The following is a 20508-nucleotide window of genomic DNA, read 5'->3' as shown; positions in this document are numbered from 1 at the left end:
TTCCATTACTAATCAAAACATAGCAAGCGGGGATTTCCAGGTTTGCTAAGTTTTTATCTTGTTGAAGAACTCGGAGTGTTATCTAGGAATATCAGATAGTGACTGCTGCTCTGTCATTGCACTAATTGGTCGCAAAGGAAGTAGCAGAGAGTCATGCTGGAATGTGGCTCTGTTCGTGTGAGGCCAGAGATGACTTTTCAGAAAATCGCACTTGAACGGTTATGCCAATATAGGGAATAAATGGATTTATAGCCGAATAGGGGCATAAGGTCACAGTATCGATCAGGAACCTAGATAAGCACGCAACAAATAAATACATATTTCCGTGGCACCCCATAACACAAATGTGGCGTCCTCTGACTCTGCTCCATTACCAAACACCGTAACTCCCCGCCCCCCTCACTTTTCACTAAACTCCGCACTCCACCCCACCCGGACCCCCTATTACAAACCCCCAACCTACCCTCCATGCCCAAACCCACCATGAACCTCAAACCGCCCCATGAAAACTTATAAGACACAGGATTACTAAAACTCAAAGAATACGCAACAGGCAGATAATGTAAATAGTACATAAAGGCACATATTTTTTTCATAATACTATTTAAAAACATGTTCTATTTTTTATAAATCTATCATGCATCTGACCCTCTAGAACTGCTTTCAAAACATGAACTATAAACCTCTACTTTTCATTTTCAAACCATACACTTTCATCTGACCCTCTAGAACTGCTTTCAAAACGTGAACTATAAACCTCTACTTTTCATTTTCAAACCATACACTTTCAATTACATTATTTTTTTTTCACAATTCATGTAATGTTACACACCTTTTCTAAAATACACCAGTCCCTATCATTTATAAGGATTTATTTTCAGTCTTCATCAGTGACACTTTCTTAACATATAATAGAAATCACTGTAACTTTTTAAACGACAATGCTAACGCGGTAAAAATAACCCATCATTTGCTTTCCTTTAAGAATGCAGACTATGTACCCCACGCATGCGTTTCTTGATCTTTGTATTTGGCAGCGAATACCGACCTTGAATCGGAAGACATGAACAAGACCGCCATTGTCACATTTAAAACTGAACGTTGCATCTGCTCACACACATATCCTTCACTAAGCTAACATTCACAGAAAACAGCATTGATGTAAAAAAAAATTGACCTTGCTTTACAACTCCCTCAAATCACTCCCTTATTTTTTAACGCATCCTCCTGTTCAAAAAAAGCTACTTTTTGATAACTACTAAGCAATATATAAGTGACTAGACTCCTAGAAAATGTATCAAGTCATTCTGCTCCTCTCCACTGCATAGCCGGCGACCTAATTCTGTGGAGTTGCTATACAACCAGCGGTGCTGCGCCGTTTCCTTTACCATCTTGGGAAATTCAAAATGGATGTCCCTCCTGCCTTCGCAAACGAGCCGGGCCACTTAGAACTATTTCGACAGAGAATGCTTCTGTACTACGGCACCTTACCACTCTCAACTTTGAATACTTCATATTGATTATCATTTCGATATTCGTATTTCACCTGTGTGCAGCCGTATTTCATTGCCTGAGCTGTGATTTCACGTGGGCCCTGGATTTATGTCTCTGCAATTTGGTACCTCCTGAACCGAATTGCAATCACCTCATGAATCCGTTACTTGATCATGAACAGCTTTGTTACAACGGAGGGTTTATGGCCTTTGCAGCGATACAAGGAGTTCTGGGTCATTGGAATATATTCGCAGCGGCGCAAGATTTCCTAACAGAGAGCTACATCGAAAACCCACCGAGCTGCCCTATGATGGTAAAAGACGCTCCAATAATGACAGATCATGAATGCTCCTTTCATCTTCTCAATTGGATGGCTGACATGTTTTCAGATGATAACAATGATTTCATGTTAGAGGCACTTGCTGCATACTTTGCCTACACAATGGACGGTTAACTCTTTCCTAACAGCGAGCTACATCGAAAACCCACCGACCTGCACTCTGATGGTAAAAGAGGCTCCGATTATAACAGATCATCAGTACTGCTTTACTCTTTTCCATTGGATAGCTGACATACTTTCAAATGATAAAACTGATTTCCTGTTACAAGCAGAAGCTACCTATTTTGCCTAAACAATGCTTCAATAACTCTCATACAAGCCATTGACGTCCTCATTTCCTTTTGGTTTTCTATATTCTTCACGTTCTTTTCCATATTTTCTTTTGAAGAACAGACCTATTTGCTTTACTAACAGTGGACATTATGATTTTGTGTTGTTTGACAGCTGATTCATAAAGTAATGATGTATAACCACTTGCATTTTCATATATCGTTCCTAAACTGAAAGGCCAGAGACCTTCTTCCATTTATTAAAATATAATATACTTCCTTATAAGAGTGTACAATGTTTTTTTCCAACTATATTCATTTTTCTTCAACTATAGCGTTTGTATTCCATGTACTACTGACAATACCAATTACTGTGTTTTTTGCAATTTTTGTACTCATATTACATAATGATTTGCCTTTAAAACAGTACATTTCTAAATAAACATTTCAAATATTCACGGTTTCTCTTTTAATCCATAATCTCAACTGAAATGATTTCATATTGAAAAATTATTCATGGGTTCCACATAACCTTAACTGTAGACACTGAAGACCTTATTTATAAAGACCTTCCGCCGCCAGTGCCTCATTTTTTAAAATGGGAAAAAGTAACGCACCGGTGGCGCAAGGCCTTCATAAATAAAGCCCTGAATGTTTTCTTTTCTCGACCTCACTTACTGATACTAGAACCTGCAAGCCAATTACGGCCTGTGAACTCTTTCTTAGTAGGTCGCGCACCGTAAAGACAGTTATACCACTGTTAACATTTTTTTTTTACTGTTACTAAGCACAGACACAGTTCCGCTTTACTCAGAGTTAATCACTGCTCCCACGCTTCTACAGGCCAGACGCTATGTCGTATTTCTCTCCTTGTCACCCTTTCATCTCCACAATAACAAACAGTTCTCCGCCTGCCACCAGAGAACAGACTCAGATGCAGAGGCACCAAAGAGTGAACCCATCACCAACTGCCATCTCCGGCTGTTTCCATGGTTACACCTCATTCTGCACCTTGCTGAAGGCACAGGTCAAAAGTTCATGTCTTAACGTTCTACAACAAACTAAGAACACTATTTTCCCTCCAGAAACACCTGCCAATACACAGCTCTGTTACATATCTTGTTTTTTCACACCCAATAGTACTTTTCGTTTAACATAAACATTAACATGAAACGTACTGTTCAATCTCCACTTGTTACAATCAACCAATCATTTTTATTTTTTAAACCACACCCAGCCTCTTCCTTTTTCTTTATTTAGAATTTCAACTTCTAACTACCATTCCACTTCCAGAACCGATCGGAGGACGACTACAAATCCCTTGAAAATGAAGGTCTGGCTAATAGGACACAGTTATATTCACTGGAGTGAAAAATATGCAGTAAGCTGACGAATTTGCAACCTCGGCTTACCAAATATACACATAACATGGATTTCCAAAAGAGGATTGAAATGTCACCAATTGATTCCATTGGTGAAAACTTTTATGCATCTCCCAGAACCAGACCTTATAATTGTGCACTGTGGTGGGAACGATCTAGGCACAATCACTGGGGTAGGTCTGGGGTAGGTCTGGAAATGCTTCTAAAAGACACCTTTCGACAATTGATGACACTTTTTCCTCGATCTGCCTTGGTATATTCCAATATATGCCAAAGACAGAAATGGAATTGGTCCAATCAACATTGTGCACAATTTGAGAAAACAAGGAGACATGTAAATAAATCTGTTTCTGCGTTCCTCAGAGATTATAGCATGGGTTCTATTTACCACAACAACTTGCGATACCACATGCAAGACGTCTATAGGAGAGACGGTGTTCATTTCACGAATGAGGGAAACAGAATCTTCCTCTGCAACATCAGGCTCTGCATCGGTACTTACTTATAAATGCAGAAAACACTCAATTAACACAAGGGCTCTTTTCAGAGCCACCTTATATATAAGCACTCAAACTTCTGATTTATCTCCATTTTCACACTCTTGTGAATAGGTGTGCGCGACCGGGTGCGCGCACCCCGTTATTTTTTCCCCGAAAAAAAATATATATTTTCGCGTTTAAGGGCCTTACTGCACACCCCGAGAAAACCTACGCAGCAAGACAATCTCTACCTTCTCCCCTTTCCATGTTTCAACGCTTTGAAATGAACAATATATTTACTCGCAGTGACAGAATGGCGGACAAAACTTCCTGATTTCCTTCGAATCGAACGTTAACAGACGTCACGCAGCCAAAAAAAATTCCGCTCACGCGCAGCCGCTTGGGTGCGCGCCTATAGATATATAATTGATTTTAACTTTAATTTTCTCAACAACTACTGAACGGATTTACACCATTCCAAAAAAAGTGTAATCTGCGAACAAGACTCTACAGTTTTGGCAAATTTCTAATAAATCCATTCAGCCGTTCGACCTGTAGCCGAGTCTAAAGGTCCAATGGAAAATAACATGGAGAAAACACGTTTTGGGACCCCCCTTATATCTCAGCCCCCACTTGACCAATCCACCCCAAACTTTCAGGTAAGGAGCGCAGCGGACCGAGCCATCTTCTTTGAGAAATTCGCTAGGATTCTTCAACCAGGGCCAAAGTTATTCCAAATAGAATGTTGAGGATTTCCTATGGAAAACAATCCTAACTATAACTACCTACTGGCGACCGCCAGTAGGTAATATATATATAAGAGAACTACAGCCACACACCAGCAAAGACGAGGTAGACCCAGTTTTCGTGCTTGTCTTTTTTATTATTTAGCTTCAAAGTGCAACCATGTCAGCCACGACGCGTTTCGGCAGATCCCTGCCTTGATCACATTCCAAATAGAATGTTGAGGATTTCCTATGGAAAACAATCCTAACTATAACTACCTACTGGCGACCGCCAGTAGGTAATATATATATACATATATATATATATATATATATATATATATATATATATATATTCACTGAAAAAACCATAGGTTATAGACCATATATAGTTAGGAATTTTCATTTACAAAACCTTGAAAATTCACTGAAAAAACCATAGGTTAGAGACCATATATAGTTAGCTGGACATTTTATTGACATAAAACCAATGAAATTCCATATATAGTTAGTTGCACTAACTATATATCGCGCACCCGCAATCCACTGCTGATGATGTCACATATTACATCATTCATGACATGGTCAGTGACATCACTGATGACATCACTGATGACATCTCAAATGACATCACTGATGACATCACTGATGACATCTCAAATGACATCACTGATGACATCATCTAGTGTCTGTGTGTTTTTGTAAAGTTTAAATATGTTTTACATATTGAAGAATGAGTGGATGTATGGAAGACTGAGTGTGTGTGTGGCTGGCTGGGAGGTGTGTGACTCTGTGCATATCAATGTGTACTTGTATCAGTGATTGTATAAGAGAGTAAGTATGTGTTAGTATATGTGTGAAAAGTATGGTGTTCAGTGTTTAACTGTATAGATGAGGAAATCGAAGTGTGATTGATTCTTCACAGGACTGACTAGGTGTATGAGTGCATATGATAGTCTTGTAATAATGAGTGACTGTATGTATGAGTGATTGTATGGGTGAATGAGTGAATGTGTGTGTAGACGTAGGAATCAGTGAGTGCGTATGTAGTAACTGGTATTGGTGTGTCATGATGTCATCAGTGATGTCATTTGAGATGTCATCAGTGATGTCATTTGAGATGTCATCAGTGATGTCATCAGTGATGTCACTGAAGTATGGTGTTCTGTGTTTAACTGTATAGATGAGGAAATGGAAGTGTGATTGATTCTTTACAGGACTGACTAGATGTGTGAGTAACTCCATGGATGAGTGGCAGTGTGTGAGTGTCTGCATAGGTGTATGAGTGCATATGATAGTGTTGTAATAATGAGTGACTGTATGTATGAGTGATTGTATGGGTGAATGAGTGAATGTGTGTGTAGACATAGGAATCAGTGAGTGCGTATGTAGTAACTGGTATTGGTGTGTCATGATGTCATCAGTGATGTCATTTGAGATGTCATCAGTGATGTCATCAGTGATGTCATTTGAGATGTCATCAGTGATGTCATCAGTGATGTCACTGACCATGTCATGAATGATGTAATATGTGACATCATCAGCAGTGGATTGCGGGTGCGCGATATATAGTTAGTGCAACTAACTATATATGGAATTTCATTGGTTTTATGTCAATAAAATGTCCAGCTAACTATATATGGTCTCTAACCTATGGTTTTTTCAGTGAATTTTCAAGGTTTTGTAAATGAAAATTCCTAACTATATATGGTCTATAACCTATGGTTTTTTCAGTGAATTTCATTGGTTTTTTAAAAGCTAATATCTATAGCTGTAAAATATATTTTTTATTACGTGACGTATCACGTAGCCACGTGAGACGCCTCATGACGCGTCGCATAACCGTGACGTATCGGCTCTGCAGCGCAAACAAAACCCGTAACGTAAGCGTGCCGGAGCACGCTTACAGATATATATATTTTTTTTAACCTTAATTAGACAAAATCCACACGTGCACATATCTTGAGGCCTTGCAAAGGCACATCAAACAAACAGTCCCTACAATTTTGTCAAGTTTGCTGGAAATCTATTCCCTTAATTTTTTTTTTACTGTTTCTCTTGGTTTTCCCCTTGTTACGCTTACCGGGACGCTACCAGGTACGCGAACCGGACGCTCCAAAAACACAAGATGGCGGACTCCCGTTACGCTGCCGGTTAGCTGCCCGGTTCGCGTACCGGGAAGCGCCTCTACCACGAAAAATCGCGGGGGACTTTAATATCCCCCTCATCAATCCTAGGGGGTCAGGAGGGGTTTACCTTGCCCCCTTTCCTTCATTTCCCCCTTCTTTTTTCACCACATCTTGTCTCTCGAACCTACCGAGAGACAAGATGGCGGCCGCTCCGGACTGTTTACAATGTTGACAGCTACGCTGCCGGTTAGCTGCCCGGTTAGCTGCCCGGTGAGCTGCCCGGTGAGCTGCCCGGTTCGCGTACCGGGACGCGCCTCTAAGGCGTAAAATCGCTAAAAAATTATTTTATTTTTTTTGCCCCACGGGGCACTTTAATATCCTCCTCATCAATCCTAGGGGGTCAGGAGTGGTCTACCTTGCCCCCTTTCCTTCATTTCCCCCTTCGTTTTTCACCACATCTTGTCTCTCGATCGTACCGAGAGACAAGATGGCGGCCGCTCCGGACTGTTTAGAATGTTGACAGACACCGGAGAGCCAATCAGTTTCGCTTCGCGAAGTTCCGTTACGCGTCAGGTACGCAAACCGGGGCGCTAAACGTTAATTTCTCAAAATCCACTGGAGCACATATATTGAGACATAGCAAAGGCATGTCGGGCAAACCATATCTACAATTTTGCCAAGTTTCATGTAAATCTATTCAGCCGTTCGAGCTAAAAGTGAGTCCAACCGCCCTATGGAAAAATGAATGGGAAAAACGTGTTTTGGGACCCCCCTTGTTTCTCGGCCTCCCCCTTGACGAAACCCCCCCAAATTTTCGGGGGCTGCTCAGAAACGAAATGTGCCATTTTCCTGAAAATTTCAGCCAATTCCGTCCACAAACGCCAAAGTTATTAGACATAGAATTTTCAGAAATCCCATAGAGAAAAAATCCTAACTATATATACCCACTGGCTATCGCCAGTAGGTAATATACATATATAAACATATATAATCTGCATATCTATATAAATATAAATGCATGCATACATATACATATATGCATACATATGCATGTTATTTACATGAAAGTTTTAAAAACACTAATAAAAGCAAAGCTAAAAAGCCACCTCATTACAAACAGAATGGCTTTAACTTAAACGAGGGCGAGATCTATTGCATTTTCAATGCTTGTTTACTTTGTTTCTCTCAAGAAGGCATTCAGATGTTTCACACATTTGCCATAAATTCTGAATGTTAGCACTCTAGTTGCTCATTAGATTACTGTAGTAAAGCTAGAGCTCACCAGGGAAGTCTGCTGCTAATCATGGTTTGCAGCCATTTTCCAGCATTTTTTATCCCGCAGACTTTCAGTCCGCATACCATTATCCCGCAAGGTCATTGACCTCGCATACCATTATCCCGCATTTTTTCAAAACGCATGTGCATTTATCGCGCATGCCTTTACAAAGAATTACGTTTTAAAGGCATGTATGGTAAATGCATTTGCGTTGTGAAAACCACGATGACGAGAGAGGTAAGTGGGTTTGTGTTAATTTTTTCGTGGGTTAGTGATTGTGTAGTGTAGTGTAGTGTTGTGTAGTGTAGTGTTGTGTTAGTGTAGTGTAGAGTTGTGGTGGTTGTTTAGTGTAGGGTCATGCTGGGGGTAGTGTTTTAGGGTTTAGGGTTGTGTTGTAGTGTTTGCTTAGTGTAGGGTCATGCTGAGGGTAGTGTTTTAGGGTTTAGGGTAGTGTTGTAGTGTTTGCGTAGTGTAGGGTCATGCTGGGGGTAGTGTTTTAGGGTTTAGGGTTGTGTTGTAGTGTTTGCGTAGTGTAGGGTCATGCTGGGGCTAGTGTTTTAGGGTTTAGGGTAGTGTTGTAGTGTTTGCGTAGTGTAGGGTCATGCTGGGCGTAGTGTTTTAGGGTTTAGGAAAGTGTTGTAGTGTTTGCGTAGTGTAGGGTCATGCTGGGGGTAGTGTTTTAGGGTTTTGGGTAGTGTTGTAGTGTTTGCGTAGTGTAGGGTCATGCTGGGGTGTAGTATTTTAGGGTTTAGGGTAGTGTTGTAGTGTTTGCGTAGTGTAGGGTCATGCTGGGGGTAGTGTTTTAGGGTTTAGGGTAGTGTTGTAGTGTTTGCGTAGTGTAGGGTCATGCTGAGGGTAGTGTATTAGGGTTTTGGGTAGTGTTGTAGTGTTTGCGTAGTGTAGGGTCATGCTGGAGTGTAGTGTTTTAGGGTTTTGGGTAGTGTTGTAGTGTTTGCGTAGTGAAGGGTCATGCTGGGGGTAGTGTTTTAGGGTTTTGGGTAGTGTTGTAGTGTTTGCGTAGTGTAGGGTCATGCTGGGGGTAGTGTTTTAGGGTTTTGGGTAGTGTTGTAGTGTTTGCGTAGTGTAGGGTCATGCTGGGGGGTAGTGTTTTAGGGTTTTGGGTAGTGTTGTAGTGTTTGCGTAGTGTAGGGTCATGCTGGGGGTAGTGTTTCAGGGTTTTGGGTAGTGTTGTAGTGTTTGCGTAGTGTAGGGTCATGCTGGGGGTAGTGTTTTAGGGTTTAGGGTAGTGTTGTAGTGTTTGCGTAGTGTAGGGTCATGCTGGGGGTAGTGTTTTAGGGTTTAGGGTAGTGTTGTAGTGTTTGCGTAGTGTAGGGTCATGCTGGGGGTAGTGTTTTAGGGTTTAGGGTAGTGTTGTAGTGTTTGCGTAGTGTAGGGTCATGCTGGGGGTAGTGTTTTAGGGTTTAGGGTAGTGTTGCAGTGTTTGCGTAGTGTAGGGTCATGCTGGGGTGTAGTGTTTTAGGGATTTGGGTAGTGTTGTAGTGTTTGCGTAGTGTAGGGTCATGCTGAGGGTAGTGTTTTAGGGTTTAGGGTAGTGTTGTAGTGTTTGCGTAGTGTAGGGTCATGCTGGGGTGTAGTGTTTTAGGGTTTTGGGTAGTGTTGTAGTGTTTGCGTAGTGTAGGGTCATGCTGGGGGTAGTGGTTTAGGGTTTAGGGTAGTGTTGTAGTGTTTGCGTAGTGTAGGGTCATGCTGGGGGTAGTGTTTTAGGGTTTAGGGTTGTGTTGTAGTGTTTGCGTAGTGTAGGGTCATGCTGAGGGTAGTGTTTTAGGGTTTAGGGTTGTGTTGTAGTGTTTGTGTAGTGTAGGGTCATGCTGGGGGTAGTGTTTTAGGGTTTAGGGTAGTGTTGTAGTGTTTGCGTAGTGTAGGGTCATGCTGGGGTGTAGTGTTTTTGGGTTTTCGGTAGTGTTGTAGTGTTTGCGTAGTGTAGGGTCATGCTGGGGGTAGTGTTTTAGGGTTTAGGGTAGTGTTGTACTGTTTGTGTAGTGTAGGGTCATGCTGGGGGTAGTGTTTTAGGGTTTAGGGTAGTTTAGTTGTTTAGTGTATGCTAAAGGCATATACGTTCTAAAAGTTTTCGTTATTTTAATTTGCGGCCTAATAGTACATGCGGGATTTTTTTTGCGGACTGATGGTATGCGGGATTTCGTCATATATTCGCTAATCATACTTTCTATGGCAAAATGAACCCCCTCATTTTGTTCCATTTTAAATTAAATGTTTTAAGAGTTACCACTTTATTCCAATCAAGATGGCTTCAGGTGTGCCATACCTTTGTAATAAGTAGGACTGTTAGCACTCTAGTTGTTCTTTAGAACACTCTGGGACATTCTGTCATTGGGCTATAGTTGGGCTACATCTGGCTGATATTTGGGCTACATTTGTTTTTTTTGTCTCTGGCGGCCATCTTTGGGCTACATTGGGCTACATTGGGCTACATTGGGCTACATTTGGGCTCCAACATATATATAGCCCAATGTAGCCCAATATATATTTTTCAAAGTTAATTTTCGTAAAAACCACTGGAGCCTATATCTTGAGACATAGCAAAGGCACATCGGGCTACCAGTCCCTACAATTTTGCCAAGTTTGGTGTAAATCCATTCAGCCGTTCAGGCTAAAAGTGAGGCCAACCGCCCTATGGAAAATTGCATGGGAAAAACACGTTTTGGGACCCCCCTTTTTTCTCGGCTCCCCCTTGACGAAACCCCCCCAAATTTTCAGGGGCTGCTCATAAACAAAATGTTCCATTTTCCTGAAAATTTCAGCCAATTCTGTCCTCAAACGCCAAAGTTATTCGACATAGAATTTTCAAAAATCCCATAGGAAAAAAATCCTAACTATATATACCTACTGGCTATCGCCAGTAGGTAATATATATATATATATATATATATATATATATATATATATATATATATATATATATATATATATATATATATATAAGGTGTTTTTAAATTCACCATGTAAGGTGTATATTTGATTGATTGGTTTGGGGTACATTTTGAAGGTCCTATCCATCTTCCACTTGTTACATTGTCTCAGTTTTAGTGCGTTATATGTCACAGAGAATATTAGGATTCATGTTTCGTTATTTAAGTTGTCATGTAAAAGGATAGGTCCCTCATTATGTGTTATTGTTAAGTGTTCAGATATGTGTATGTCTTTGTATCTTGCAGGGGCAGATGGGGTATCACTGGTGGTTCTTTTAGTTCATGCTAATATGCGTTTTGAAGAGGAGATAGGTCATAGTTGCCTTTTATGTGTTCAGGGACTTTAGGTAGTACAGCTTTCAATCTTTAGCTGGTGGGTTCCTGAGAACAAGTGCTTGACTCACTTACAGCTTGCAATAGCTTTTTCTGTTGCATTCGGGGTGTGGTTGTACTCGTCTATATGAATTACAACTTCATATTTTGCAGTTGCCCTCCCACAGTAAGCATTATAATAATATTTGTTACATTTCAGGTTTATAGTTTCATTTGGTGCATTTTCTTGGTTGTAGGTGTAGCCCATGAGATTTAGTAACTGCTTTCCTTTCTTCGAAGTGATATGCTTCTAACATTGTATCTGAAAGTAGTGTAATGATGTAAATATATAGAATATTTTATCATTTCTATATTTATTATTTACATTTAAAACTATGCAATCACTTTAAACTTTGTGTACTTATATGTATGTTTCTCATGATTTAGCAGCTTTTTCAAGAAGCTGGTGCTTTGTTTTCTGCTGGATGAAAAAAAATCATACAATTAATTTTAAATGTTAATTTGCTATTAGTTTGTAGACATTGAGGTTGTCAGCTTTATTTTTGCTCTGTATTTGGGTGAGTTTATACTTTGGTATTCATTCATATATATACTTACTTGGACTGGATAGTATTTTATTTATTATCTGTTGTTTAATATGTTTATGTTTTATAACAATTATGTTTTAGTGTAAATATATTTTTGACTAACTTGGTTAAGTAGTTGTTGAGATGCATATAATGTGCATTGAGTGGAACACGCCACACGACTCTGACGATACAGGTTCGGAGGGATGGACATCTCTGTGATTTAAAATACTCGGTTCGCACAAACTTCATGCTCATATCAGTTTCACTCCACCTTTGGACCGGCACCGGGAGGGTATTAACCCGGGTTCTTTAAACGCAAGCGCACGTCTTTGGTTAATATCATCCATATTGTTACTGGAAGGAAACCTGCACTTCTCAAAGAATTTGAGCTTGAAGCTTTCCACTGCTGATACACCACGAAAGTTTTTAGGACGCTGCTAAAATTCCAGGATCCTTTTGGAAGTATGGCAGGTAAAACTATTTACTGATCTGGCTGCTGAGGACCAAACTAACAGTTATACTCAACTGATTGACTCTATATAGGGAACTGACCAAACTGCGAATACACTTTTCTGCCCTGAGGAAGCTCTCATCTTGGGAGCGAAACGCGTTGGCTGTTACTCTTTCTCAACTGTTTTTATATTTTGGAAAAATTTCAATTTAATAAAGAAGGGCCTATTTTTCAAATGTCTTCGGTCTACTGGTCTTTGTTAAGTCGTGCACCCCCACTTGTTTTCTAAATAATGTGCAATAAGGTCTACAAGAGCTGTTCTATGTTTTACGTCTGTTTAATCAACTTTAAAGCTGCATTCAAAAGCATTCCAAGAGGCTAGCTGTGGTGTACATTTCAAGATTGCGACATGCCGGCTGGCTTACTGAGGGCCATTGTGCGGCTGTACTCTAACACCTGGCTGCAGGTCAATTTGGGGGACAGCACGCCCATTTCAAGGAAAATCTCCACAAATCTCGGCCTGATACAAGACTGCGTTCTTGCCCCATGCTCTTCAACCTATATAATGCTGATGTGTCAGAAGTCCTAGATAAAGCCAACTTTTATCCTACCAAGCTGGAAGGTCAACGTATGACACATCTGCTTTATGCTGGTGACATGTGCTGCTAAGTCATACCAGAATCGCCCTTCAGGACCGCCACAATTACACCATCAGAAATAGTCTTGAAATAACCTACAAGGAAACAATGGTGGTCATCTGGGGCAAGGAATTGGCTGGTTGTGGCAGATGGCACCTAAATATGGAATGGCTTTTTCACAGCACTGAGTCGAAATACTTGGGCATACTTCTGGATAGTTAGGGGTCATTTAAGTCAGAACCTATAAGACCAACTGGTTCATATTCATTTCTTGCACAAAAAGAAACAGGACACATGGCTGAAACCCAGAGGCTTCTACAAATGTACCAACTGCAAGATCTGTGCAATTGCAAAAAATACAAAAGAGATTCAAAGGCCAACAAAGAAAATCTGGAAAATCGAACAATTCAGCACATGTAAGAACCAATTTGTGATCTACATAATTGAATGCCTATGTTCTCTTAAGTATGCGGGTAGTACAGTATGCAAATTAAAGAAGCGTATTTTAGAACATGTTAGGGCAACTATAAATACAGAGCGGAGTACCGCTGTTGCGAAACATTTGGAAAAAGCACACAGAGGTAATTGGAAAGAACTCAAATACTATGCAGTAGAAGCAGTGAGAGGTGGTGACAGGGAAAGGATTTTAAGACAAAAAGAGTTACGCCATATCCTAGCTTTCTGCAAACTACCTCTGAATGGGATAAACTAAGACGAAGAAATACATTCAAATCTAGAAATATGAACTTTTGATTCCCACTCGATTTGTAAAATTCATAAATGCAATCTCCCTTGTGTATACATAGTAACCGTCACTTATTTTTTACTTTGTTGCATAATTACATTTTTTATCTCACTCAGATTATTTGGTGTTCCAATTAGCAAACATTAACCCGGTATGTATATTAATTTGAGCATAAGTCAGTGACTGATCTCATGTGTGTCGAAAGAACAGTTTAATCACTTTTGAACATTATTAATTGTGTGTCCACGATGTTAGGAGGACAGGTCCATGCAAATGCTTCAGTCGTCTGCCCACCAGAGGGCTGGAATTTGAAATAGCTTAAAGTGAATGACGAACGCCATCTATAAAGAATGCTTTCATTGAAATGAAAAGGGGACTGGCATCTAAAGTGCAAAAATCACAAGCGCCATCTTTAAATGAGTAACATTCTTACAAACATATCGACCATGCCGAACATTGTAAACAATATTTAAACTTTTTCATGAGATCAAACAGAATATATTTCCAAAGATCCCTACTCTGGCATGATTGAACTGTGTTAAATATTGTTTACAATGTTCGGCATGGTCGATATGTTTAGAGATTAAGGCCAAAGAGTATTTGGACGAGTTAAAATGACCTAAAAGACCTGGCACTAATCACACTATGCTCGCATTAAAGTATAACTAATTGATTTTATGTACCAGTCTTAACGATCTTGCACTGATTTTGCTTGACGCGGAAAAATCGTTTGACCGTGTACAGTGGGGGTATTTGTGGAAATTAATGAGTGAGATGGGGTTCGGCCAGAAATGTATTTATGCAATTCAATCTTTATATTTACACCCTATGGCTAAGATTTCTGCTATGGGCCTACTTTCGGACATGTGGTACACGACAAGGATGCCCCTGCTTCCCTCTTTTGTTTATATTAATCCTTTTATAGAGCAACTAAGTCGGAATGTTTTGATCCCACCCTATAAAGTTGAAGAATATTATTTTTGGGTTTTTGCCTATGCTGTTGATATTGCTCTGACAACTACAAACCCTGGCACTGCAATAAAAGAAATCGAGCGGCTGGCGAAGGTCTTTGGGAAAGTAGCTGGATATAAATTGAATGAGGCAAAAACTCAAATTCTCTGTTCTGAGACTGTAGTATGGCAGGATTGTGGGGTAGTAAAGGAAGCAACCTACTTAGGTATTCTATTAAGGGCAAACATGGCTGAATAAGTGGAAGTTAACTGGAATACGCTTATGACTAAAATTAGGCAATCTTTGGATAGATGGGAGCGCTTATATCTAACCATTATTGGACGGTCAAATGTCTTAAAAATGAATGTGCTGCCAAAAGTCCTATATTTATTCAGGTCTATACCGTTAGAAGTCCTAAAAGATAAAATACAGGCATTACAGGCAAGATGTGGGAAATTTATCTGGAGCACAGGAAGACCCAGAAGGGCAATGAACTTCATGACTTTACCACATTTGAGGGGAGGACTGGGGGTTCCAGATTTGTATTTGTATTATGTAACCTGTTTTCTTTTAAGGATGAGGGTTTTGATCACTGGAGAGACAGTAACTGATGTGGCGGCTAATGCCCCGAATATTTTTGATATTCAGCTAGGAGCATGTGCAAAGCAATCTTTAGTTAAAGAGATCGATGGGAGCTACTACAAATGAACCAAGGTCAAGGTAGCGCTTGGGGCGTTTAAGGTTTGGAAATGGTTTGTGAAAATAATGGGGATAGGGAGAGTATCGTATTATACGCCCTTTAGCGCTTACAGGCTCCTACCAGGTATCTTTTCTGATGCAATGGCCTTAATTTGGCAGCGGAGAGGGATTAGGATCCTGGGAGATATGTTTAATGAGGAAGGGATTCATAAATCTTTTGAGGAGATGAAGGATCAGTTTTCGCTGCCCAGGAGTTTCTTCTTCAAATACTTACAAATTTGTGATTATTTAAATCGGCGAAGAGGGAAGATGGAACAAAATAAAGTCATTGAAGGAAACAGGAGGTCTGTTAAAATTGGAGTGGTATATCAATAATTACTGTCTGTTAAGAATGATGATATAGTAAAAGTAAAGCTAAAATGGAGACATTCACTAGGAGATCCAGAGATAGAAATGGAAGACCTTCTAATATTATTCAAGGAGGCCTTAATGTCTGCAAATTTGAAAGCCCAGGTTTTTAAAACTTTATATGATTTATTTTACACTCCTAAAAGAATGGCAAAATGGGGAGGAGGAAATGAAGGCAAGTGTTTCGGTGTGGGGAAAATGATGCAGGTGCGATACATATCTTTTATAGTTGTGTTAAGCTTCAGGGTTATATTGGAGATCTTGAACAGTTTTTGTCTTTGGTGCTTAGAATATCGGTTGTTATTACTCCAGCAATGTTGTTACTGGGTAAAATTCCAAAGGACAGGATACCGGAATCAATATTTCAGCATCGCCATTTTATATTCTTTGCAATGACCGTTGCGCGCCTGTGCGTAGCCACGGAGTGGCTACAAGAAAAACCACCGGACTTTCATCAGTGGCGTGCTAGAATGCTCAGTTTATACAATTTGGAAGTGGAGTCTCTTCTCTATCAAAGGACTGAGGAAAAAAAGACTGGGCATAAAAATCTGGAGTACGTTTAGGGATTACTATGAGGAATGAACTATCATTTGGATGTAATAGCTTTGCTTTGATATTTTTTTTTTTACATTTGTGGAAAATGATGGAATTGTGAATTGAATATTTTGTTTTCTCCGCAGTTTTGCTGTGAAAGAACAATAAAAAAAAATAATAAAAAAAAAATCAATCAGGGCCGAGATGAGATGAAATATTTAATTACGTGTGTTAGGGATGTCTTTTTTTTTAATTCACTAGGTACTGTGGGTGATAGGGGTGATTGTTTTTGCTCTTAGGTTCTTAATGCATTAATGTTGCCTGGACATCTGGAATGTCCTGCGCAATAAGTATGGACCAGCATCCTTTCGGGAAAAAAATAAAACTGTATAAAATGTATGCTTTAATGTATATGCTCAAGTGAAGTGCTGCATCACCATCATTCCAGGCTCTTATGGAGTCCGAATGGCTGATTTCGGGGGGGAAGGAGGCGGGGGGTCATCGGGTGGGGGCGCAGAGAGGAGATGTGGGGGGAAGGTGGAGGGGGGGTTGCACGCAAAATCGGTGAAAACAGAACCAGATCCAAGACAGGAGTCACTTTTTTTCTTAATCAGTACTATTCCTAGAAAGTATTTCAATCAAGTCCAAGGCAGAACAAATATGTGATGGAATCCATTGTGAATCAAAGGTACAGATGCACACTTAATTTTTAAATACACTCTTACGGGGAGGTTAACTATTTGTACCTGGAAAGTCTCAGGTCTTCTAGATAAACGTCAGCGCCTGAGCAAGATAATATATCAAAACCCTGTAAAGATTATTTGCCTCCAAGAGACCCACCTGCCCTGGGATAAAAGGGAGCTGCTAAGAATTATGGGTTATAATTTACTAACATGTACAACACAAACCTCTAACATTCGGGGGTAGCTATACTTGCTAAAACCTCTCTGGGCCAAGCAACCCATAAGTTAGTACATCCACAGGGCAGATGGGTTATTATTAAACTGGCCCTCAATATTACTATTTGTTCGATCTATGGATCCAACCAAGACGACCCCACTATCTTTGAGAAGCTTGAACTCGAACTCGCAGCCTGGCAGGGCTCACTCATTTTATGTGGAGACCTAAATATCTCGCTCGGACCCTTATTCAATAGCCAGGCACTTTCAAAATATACGGGTTGCAAACCATGAGTTTTTAAAGCTATCACCAGGCTTTCTGACAGCTTGGGTCTAGTACACATATGGGGCGCTAAAAACCATCCTGACCCTGGTTATACCCACTTATCTTGTCCCAATAGCAAACACGTTAGAATAGATTATATATATATATATATATATACAACAACTGATCTGTCTAGCCAAGCCACAATTACCAAACATCCTAAGATTATCTCTGACCACAATGCATTAACCCTTACAGTCAACATCACAACATCACAACATCACAACCATAAAGAGACACCATAGGAATTGGACTTTTGATAGGAAACTGCTGTCCAACAGAGAATACATCAGCTATATCACTAGCTGGGCCCTAGAATTCTTTGATATTAACCGATACAGTGCTTCAAGATGTGTGGTGTGGGACTGCTTTAAAGCAGCTCTTAGAGGCGAAACAATGAGTTATCAAGCTAGAGCCCGGAAACAAAGCAGTAGTGGGTATAACCAGAAGGTCCAAGAGTTTGCCATTGTCGAAGAAGAACATATCACACAAATAGCTCAAGGAGAAGATGGGAAATGTGCTATGTACCATCTGTTGGTGTTAAAAACTGACCTTAACTCAGGTCTGACTCAAAATGCGGCAGAGACCTATAAAACGCACCAGAAAGATGTATGCAAGAATGGCAAAAGGGTAGGCATACAACTTGCGTTACGTACTCACCAGAAAATCTCATACAACGCTATAACAACTATACAATCAGGAGGGCAGATGCATACACAAACTTCAGATATAATTAATGCATTCCAACAATATTACCATTATTTATACCAAGATGATAGTACAGCTAGTAGGGCAGAATCAGATATCTTTCTGAGCAATTTTTTCCACGACCCTGAGGCAAGTAGATTCATAGATGATAACACCTAAGAAGATCTTGAGAAAGAAATGACCCTTGCTGAAGTACAGCTTGCCCTGTCCTCACTTGCCTCTGGGAAAGCTGCAGGCCCAGATAAAATACCCCTCGAGCTATACAAAATTCATTGTCTAGGTCCACTTATTCACAATTTATTCCTGGGTATTCAATGGAGTGGCACTCCTCCAGAATCCTGGAAAGAAACAAACATAATCATCTTTCCAAAAAGAGGAAAACCCCCAGATCAAATATCATCTTATCGCCCAATCTCCCTAATTAATTCTGACTCCAAATTATATGCGAAAGTTATGGCCATTCGGCTCGGGAGGGTTGTCGAACATCTGGTCTCTCCATGGCAGCACAGATTCATCCTTGGCAAAGGCACAACTGATCACACCTGAAGGGCCATCTCCTTATTTGATCTAATGTCCGCAATGGGGGACCAGATGCCGATGATCCTCCTGGACGCTGAGAAGGCCTTTGATCGTGTGTCCTAGAACTTCCTTTGGGCAGCTTTGACTCGTAACAATTTTGGCCCCAAATTTGTTAAATCCATAATGGCGATGTATCTTGACCCCAAAACTAAATTACAGATAATGGGCTCTGAATCAAGCACGATTAATGTATCTAGAGGCACAAGGCAAGGGTGCCCCTGCTCCCCAATACTATTTGCCCTATATATAAATTCCCTAATCTTGAAGCTCTTGGAAAATCAAATAATCAAACCTGTGGTGGCTGGCCAATTTTAAAGTAAGGCACTGGCTTAGGCCGACGACATAGCGGTACTAACACCCAATCCCACGGAAGCAATGTCGGAAATCGAGATTCTAACGCAAACGTACGGATCTTACTCTGGCTATTCCCTAAATAAAGGAAAAACAATCGTGCTTTGCACTGATAATATTTTTTGTAGTGACCCCAGGAAAGCTGAGAAAGCTACATATCTAGGCGTTACCATAAGCCCAGATTTCAAATTAATCCCCATGCTCAACTATGAACCATTATTAAATGTCATAAGAAAAGACCTAGATCGAGTGAACAGTTTAGATCTCTCAATTATCGGTAGGCAAAACTTTCTAAAGATGAATATCCTCCCCAGGGTGCCTTATCTTTTCTGAGCTATCCCTCTGATCTTCGAAGATAACATTCTAAAAACACTAGAATCTCTTATGTCCAAATGTATGTGGCAACAGGGCAAAATCAGGAGATCCTTGAAATTTCTCTCACTTCCTCAGACAGGGGAGGATTAGCAGTTCCCAACATGCAATTCTACTTCTGGGCCTCATTTCTTCAACAAATGGCCCGCTTTTATATTCCATCTCCTCCTCTGATGATGTTGAGGCTATAAGGATTCCATCTATTTATGAGCTGTCGTTAGGACAGAAATCTAAAGGTCTTTTTCTGAGGCATGTAGAAGCAAGTTACTACAAAAAGAGCAAATTCAAAGTAATCTCCAATGCCTGGAGAGTATGATCAAGAACGACTAAATATATGCAAATCTCAAAAATAAATATATACACCCCCCTTTGGCACTCTAATCTATTCCCCGCTCTGAGGAACAACGTCATCTCCAAAAACTTGTAATCCTTAGGAATCAGCACAGTAGGGGACTTTCTGAGGGAAAATTTAGATACCACTTTTTCAGACTTACAGATTAAATTTCATCTACCTAATGGGGATTACCTCAAATGTATTCAGGTGCATACTATACTTAAACTCAAAGCTCCCAACGTCAACCTGGGGAGAATTGAACTCATTGAAACCATTGCTAGGAGGACCACAAGAATTGGTTCAATCTATGGACAACTGTTGGATAAACTACAAGATGATGTCGAGCAAACGGAAGTAGCCTGGGCAGACAAATTGGTTAATCCGAATGTAGATATCGATATGAGCTTACTTCTATCATCAGGCCTTCCTATGTCAGCTAGCCTAAAAGCCCAGACCTACAAAACCATATCTAATTTATACTTTACTCCCACAAAACGACATGCTTTGGGGCAAACGGGAGAATGATAACTACCCCAGAAGAAACAATAGTGCTTCCCTATGTTGTCCTCC

This window comes from Lissotriton vulgaris, chromosome 8 (assembly GCF_964263255.1).
Source record: "Lissotriton vulgaris chromosome 8, aLisVul1.2, whole genome shotgun sequence".
NCBI classification, from domain to species: Eukaryota; Metazoa; Chordata; class Amphibia; order Caudata; family Salamandridae; genus Lissotriton; species Lissotriton vulgaris.
This window is presented reverse-complemented; position numbering follows the sequence as displayed.